The sequence below is a fragment of the Sebastes fasciatus genome, chromosome 14 (assembly GCF_043250625.1).
Source record: "Sebastes fasciatus isolate fSebFas1 chromosome 14, fSebFas1.pri, whole genome shotgun sequence".
Taxonomy (NCBI): domain Eukaryota; kingdom Metazoa; phylum Chordata; class Actinopteri; order Perciformes; family Sebastidae; genus Sebastes; species Sebastes fasciatus.
This window is the reverse complement of record NC_133808.1, coordinates 5,921,438-5,928,489: the sequence shown is the minus strand read 5'-3', so window position 1 is coordinate 5,928,489 and position 7,052 is coordinate 5,921,438. Positions and strand designations below refer to the sequence as shown.

The following is a 7,052-nucleotide window of genomic DNA, read 5'->3' as shown; positions in this document are numbered from 1 at the left end:
AGCTTTATAAAAAACAAATCATTTATTGGTTTTGTATTGGCATGTATATCAAAAACATTTGAACGATATCCAGTCCTAGTAATTATAAAGAAAATGGACCATACATGTAATTATTGAACCTTTATGGAAAGAGGGCTCAATATGCTGTACCCCTACTGTTAGTGCACTGCACTAGTGTGTATTAATGCACTGTATATATGTATAATATTATGTAATAATATCTGTCCTTCCTTCTGCCGCTTAAGAGCCTGGTCGCAGTGGCAGCACGCTAAGGAAGGTAGTCCAAGCAACATCTTCCAGCTTCTCCTGGGGGATCACAAGGCGTTTCCAGGCCAGACGAGATATATAATCTCCCTGGTGTGTTCTGGGTCTACACCGAGGTCTCCTACAAGTTGGATGGGCCTGGAAAGCCCCCAAAGGAAGGCGCCCAGGAGGATCCTAATCAGATGCCAGAACCACGACAACTGGCTCCTTTTTCGACGCAACGGAGCAGTGACTCTACTGCAAGCTAGCACCCACCCTCCGGTTCCCCCCCAGTTCAGCACTGTCGTGACCCAATCCCGTATTTAGCACCTTTAAAGAATTAAATTCATTGACAGTGTGGATGGTGGTAAACATTTGTTTCCTGCAGTCCAGCAGCAGCAGCATCAAAGTTGGAGAGAGGCATGAATGATTCATGACCAGCTGTCATTGTTTTGACTGTATTGTGCAGCAGCAGGGTGAAACAGCTTTTCTTTGCACACAAACAATGTGATGTCATCTCCCTGACCTCGGCTCAGTGGAGGGAGGTGACCGTGACCTCGACATCCACTTGTCAGAAAACATGTTGAGGAGCAGATTCATCAGCAAATGGTTGAGAGCTCTTCAGCAGCAACACTACACTTTATTTCTCTGCAGTAATGTGATGGATGGACCCATGTTTTTTTAGTTTTTTTTCCTAATTTTCAAGTGATAAGTGATGTATAGTACAATCATGTTAATCATAGACTTAAACCTTGAATATTTTTAGCAAAGACCCGACTTACTGTTCATCACACATGGCAGTTTTTATACTGAACTCAGATAGCTGCGTACTGTAGGAACCAGTGGGTTTTAAATGGAATGGTCAGATATAAGGGTTGAAGTTGCCACAGTTCACCTGCCCAGTCTGAGTCCAACCTGCAGCCTACCTGTCTCCCGCCAGATCAGCAAACTTTCTGTTGCTGCCGTTACACAAGTTACACAGGAGCAGCTGTAGCTCGGTTGGCAGTTCGATTGTCTGGCTCCTCCTGGCTGCATGTCAAAGTATTCTTGAGCAAGACACTGAACCCCAAGTTGCTCCCCAGGCGCTTCACAGCAGCCCACTGCTCCTAATAAAGTTGAAGTTAGAGCCCACAGACACACCTTACTCCAGGCCCCCACCGCTCCACGTTAGTGTGGCGGCAAAAAAGGATGAAGAACGGGTCTTCATGGATATTTAAAGAAATTGCTGAGGTGAGGCCAGCGACCTAAAAAAACAATAGGATTGTGATAATCAGTGATGGGCATCGCAAAACTGACTTTATTTGAGGCATTTGCATCAAAGGTTAGTGAGGGTGCAAGTTATGTTATGAGGGGCTACTCCCTTCGCGACCAGGCTACGCCATCCGGCATTAACGTGACTAAGGACACTCAGTTCTTTAGATCTGCACAGTTGGAGATCACCAAAGGTCTGCGCTTGGAAGTAGAAAAGCTTCTTTCTGCCACTGCACAAAAACGGTACAAGGAGAGGTGGTGGATGCAGGCCAGCCGTTAAGAATTATGGGCAGGGGGACAGACTTTCCAAATTGGGCCCCTCTTCCCCCCCAACTCCAGGTCGCCCAATTTCATATGATACCAGTATCTTCACTCCAACACATTTTCACAATAACAGCGGGGGTGGGGGTATGAATTGATACGTTGAAAGGTGTTTTAATGATACCAATATGTTTATTTATCATGTAAATATATTTAATTTGTACTGTCAGTGATATAGGTCAGTAAGTTAAGTGTTGTTCTTGATCCCATATAAGGGTCAACCATAGACCTTTGCATGACCCTGGCCTTGGGCCCCCCCTGACTTTGGGCCCGGGGACAGCTGTACCCTTTTCCCCCGCCTGACGGCGATCTTGCCAGTTGGAAGTCTTGATGAGCAACGTCATGACAACAACTCTGACCTCATGATGAGGTTTGAGATATCTGTTACTGTTATTTAGGATAGTCAGAACTGAATTACAGATATCTCTAACTGTCGTTTTGACTAGTCACAATGACGTTATAGATATCTGGAATAAGAATTCTGACTAGTCACAATGTAGTAGTAGATATCTCTAATGTTAATTCCTGATAGTCAAGCTTAGCTATTAAATGTTAAAACAACTCGCCATACACAGCGTTCAGAAAATTAACAGCATTTCATTCGTTACATGTTTATTACCATTCTTTAAAGGTTTTATGAGCTGAAATGAGAGTTCATTTTTTGCAGAATGTTTCACTCAACATGTTTTTAATTTGGTCCCAGTGTGATGATGATGATGATGATGATGATGATGATGATGATGATGATGTGAGGGGGATGGAATGTATTTCTCTATGACACTACCTGTCATTTCATCACATTCTGATGTCATCACATTCTCATGCCACCACAGTGTGATGTCATCACATTCTCATGACATCACATTCTCATGACATCACAATGGGATGTCATCACATTGTGATGTCATCACATTCTCATGACATCACTGTGTGATGTCATCAGCCTTCCTTTGAAGTTTTCATCCTTTGACGAACGATTCTTATGGATAGACCAACACTTTTACATCTCACACACTTGCTGATATTGTTAGCTGACTGGTAACCGGTTGAACATTAACAATCGACGAGGTCGACTGCATTATTTACATCTCAATGGCACAAACGTTATTGTTACCAAGCTCTACGGAGCTGTCGGTCGAAGTATTTGAACTCCTGAAGAGCCAAGAAGCCTGGGAGGCAAAATACAACACTCTGAAGGACCTCTTAGAAAACATTTCCGTGAGAGAAAAGATCTGGGAGACGAAACTACAACAGTTGGAGGACAAGAAAAAGGACCTCGAGCACAAGTTGGCCCTCGCTGAGAAAGACAGGAAACCACAGGCTGAACTCCAGTGGAGGGTGAGCCAGTTGGAGCAACAGATCCAACAGAAGGACGCTGAAGTCCTGGATTTCAGCGAGCAGAAGTGGAGTCTCTCTCAGAAGCTTAGTGAGACGAGACAAAAGCTGTTGGAGAAAGGAGAGGAACTTGTAGAGTGCAAGGAAATCTGGGAGGTCAAGTGCAGGGAACTAAACGTGAAGTCCTGTAAGGTCCTGGAAGAGAAAGACCAGTTCTACAAGGCCAAAATCAAACAGATGCTGGACGACAACGTGGACCTTCAGAAAAACTTCAACGAGGAATTGGAGGCGAATGACAAGAGCTGGGTGTCCACAGCCCGACAGATGGATAAAGAGAAGACGCTCCTGGAGGATATCTGTCTGGACATGAAGAAGAAGATGAGAGGATTCTTTTCTAGCTGGAGGACCGTGGATCGAGAGGCAACGTTAGCGAAAATGAAAAGCAAAATGCTGACGAGGATGGAAAAGGAAGAGAAGGAGCAGGAAGCTGAGGTGAAACAGGGAGCAGAGCAGGATGAGGTGGAGGAACAAAAGGAGCCGGAGAGGAAGAAGAAGGGTTTTCTTCACTGGATGTTCAGAAAGAAAAAGAGTGACTGTGACAGTCAGGTAGAAGAGGAGACTGCTGGCTGTTCAGCTCAGGTTGGACAACAGTAGCTCCCTCTTCCTCCACCCTTCCTCCCTCCTCATCTACCTCACCTTCCTCTCTTGACCTCCCTCTCACCCCCACCTCCCTCCTCATCTACCTCAGGTACCTCGGGGCGACTGTGGCTCAGAGGTAGGTAGAGCAGGTCGTCCACCAATGTGAAGGTCGGTGGTTCGATCCCTTTGCTCCGGTCACATGTCGATGTGTCCTTGAGCAAGACACTCAACCCCAAATTGCTCCCGAAGGCTGAGCCATCGGTGTGTGAATGAGTGTTTAGATTAGATCCTGATGGGCAAAGTTGGCACCTTGCATGGTAGCCTCTGCCATCAGTGTGTGAATGTGTGTGTGAACAACCATTTACTAACCCTTCTTCTCTCTACCTCCCCCTCTAGGTCTCCACCCTCACATCCCGTTAAAGGGATAGTTTGGGTGTTTTGAAGTGGCGTACTTTTACTTGTATGAGGTACTTATCCATAGTAGGTGTGATACTTACAGTGGATGGAGGACCTCATACAACCCCACTTCAAAACACCCAAACTATCCCTTTAACTTTTAGGTTGACACAGTGACTAAGTGATTAGCACTGTAGCCTCATACAGACACCAACAGCTGTCCGGCTGTGTGGAGTTTGTATATTCTGCCTGTGTCTGCGTGGGTTTTCTCCTGGTGCTCAGGTTTCCTCCCACAATATCCAAAGATATATCAGGTATATTTAAGTTTATATATTTGTATATATCTATATACTGTGTATATATATAATCATATTAATAAAATTACAAATAAATAAATAAATAAATAAAAAACACAAAAAAATACAATTTTGATATGTCTGTCTCTCTGAATAAATGTATACGATATAAATACAACTGTAGGACATTATGGTGGCTATAAAGTAGAAGTACTGATATCTGTTTAAGTTGTGATTTAAACAACGCTGAAGCTGATCAATGAAACGATCAATGTTACGTAATAAATTATGTTCTAAATGGTATTTTAGGCGCTGGTTAACAACATGAGCCGGTTCTGTAATAAACAATGATATTTTGCAGTAAAAACCATGTACCCTTTATGACTGAGGGTCTCGTGATTATTTTTAATATTAGCATTATTTACTGGTAATTAAGTTTAATTTTTTTTTATACATTGTAAACAATATTATAAAAGTAAAAAAAAATGTATGTAGGTGAATTATGTAAAGCAGCACATATCCTACCTGAATGTCAACACTAGAGAAATACTTTGAACAAAGTCACCGCTACACCTCTTTTATGTTCATTTTTTTAATCTGTACACAAACATAGAGCCATTCTGAGTCAAATTAGTAAGGTTTTAGAGGTCAAAGGTCAAACTCTGGGTTTGAACCTGCAGCGTTGGAAGTGGCCGGTGGATTCTCAGGTATCTCTGAAGGGATATCTGCAATTTAATCCTGACTAGTCATAACGCTGGCTGACCTGTAACAAATCCTGGTTGAGGAATGGAACACCATCCCACAGCAACGTGTGACCAGGTTGGTGACCAGCATGAGGAGGAGGTGCCAGGCTGTTGTGGCTGCATATGGATCTTCCACCCGCTACTGAGGCTCCTGACGGTGTATTAAATGAATAAAGTGTAAAATTGCCAATATATCTTGTTTGTTCCTTGTTAATGAGGGAGAGTTTGATCATCCAATCCACCAAACAACTCAAAACAAGAGTCAATACCAACAGGAGAATACACTGTTTACCATTGACGGAGCATTTTGGCAAATGTTTCTTGGGCGCTACCCACATAATCAGATGTGCTGCTCATCCCACAAATGCATGATCCTTACAAGTTGGACATCATTGTAAAGGTAAATAAACAGGATTTCCAACGATGTAAAATACAATGCCAATAAGCATTGTAATAACAGAGAAATAATCCACCAAACTCAAGTTTCCGAACTTTTTTTCCCAGTTTACTTAAAGGTCACCTATTATGCAAAATGCACTTTTCCATGTCTTTTAAACATCAATATCTGTCCCCAGTGTGTCTACAGGTCACCATAGTATAATAAAACACCATCCTCTCTCTTTTTCTCCTGCTCCATCTGTCAGGTGACGTCGGTGATATTTATCACGCCATATAAGGGTTTCCTGGTGGGACGTTAGAACAACGAGAACAACCTCTAGCTAGGTGCTCTCTGACTTCTGTTTGAGCAGGGACAATAATAGCTGACCTCCTCCTCTCTTCTTATCAAACAGCCGAAATGGCATTAAACGGTAAAGCTGCAGTAGTGACTGGAGCAGCGAAGGGGATAGGAAAAGCAATAACAGAGATACTCCTGCAAAACGGTGCCAAGGTAGCCTTCCTGGATATGAATGAAACTGCAGGGAAGAGTTTGAAGGTAGCCCTCGACAAACAGTACGGACAACAGAGAACCCTGTTCTTCAACTGCAACGTTGCGTCAGAGGAGCAAATCAAAGCTGCCTTGCAGAAAACTTTAGAAACCTTCGGTGGTATAGACATCCTGTGCAACAACGCTGGCATCTTGGATGAGGGAGACTGGGAGAAAACTGTCTCCATAAACCTCGTGGCTGTTATCAGGGTAGCCTACCTGGCTCTGGAGCACATGAACAAGTTGAATGGAGGTCGGGGTGGGGTCATCGTCAACACTGCATCCACGGCAGGTCTCGGTTCACTGCTACTACACTGTCCTGTCTATACAGCCTCCAAGCACGGAGTGGTCGGCTTCACTCGAGCCATGGCGGCTACCTCTACCGCCGCAGGCTACGGTATACGGTTCAACGCCCTTTGCCCAGCTGCTGTCCAAACTGACCTGTTAACCAACATTAGGAACTGTTTGGGACAATTTTCCCACCTGGCTGTAACAAGTCCAGGACTTGCAGACAAAAGGGTGTTGAATCCGTCTGAGGTAGCCGAGGGCCTCCTCGAGCTGGTGACCGATGAGACGAAGAATGGAGAGGCCCTCATGGTGAGGTGCACCGGGAAGACTTACATGACATTCCCTGTACTTACCATGTAGCTCCTGGCAGTGACAGACCACAACGCCATCATACAGAACCAAGCCCTCTGACCTGTGAGGTTTCTCAGGGCTTTAAAGTGCTTTTAAAAAACATCAAGTTATAATAGTTTAATCGCAACTGATCCACACTTGGAGGCAGTCCAAGTGACCAGAACCTGAAGAAAATAAAATATTGATTATATTCATGTTGAAAAATAACTTGTTGACATTTGTTTTTATAGTTTATGCAATTTATAGCCCACATTAAAAAACAAT

The 7,052-nt window shown here is 43.8% G+C and overlaps 1 pseudogene; it reads left to right on the top strand.

Annotated features, from left to right (window-relative positions):
• The first annotated feature begins 6,020 nt into the window (after window positions 1–6,020).
• Window positions 6,021–6,797, top strand: LOC141782028 (15-hydroxyprostaglandin dehydrogenase [NAD(+)] pseudogene; annotated as a pseudogene).
• Window positions 6,798–7,052: the final 255 nt, after the last annotated feature.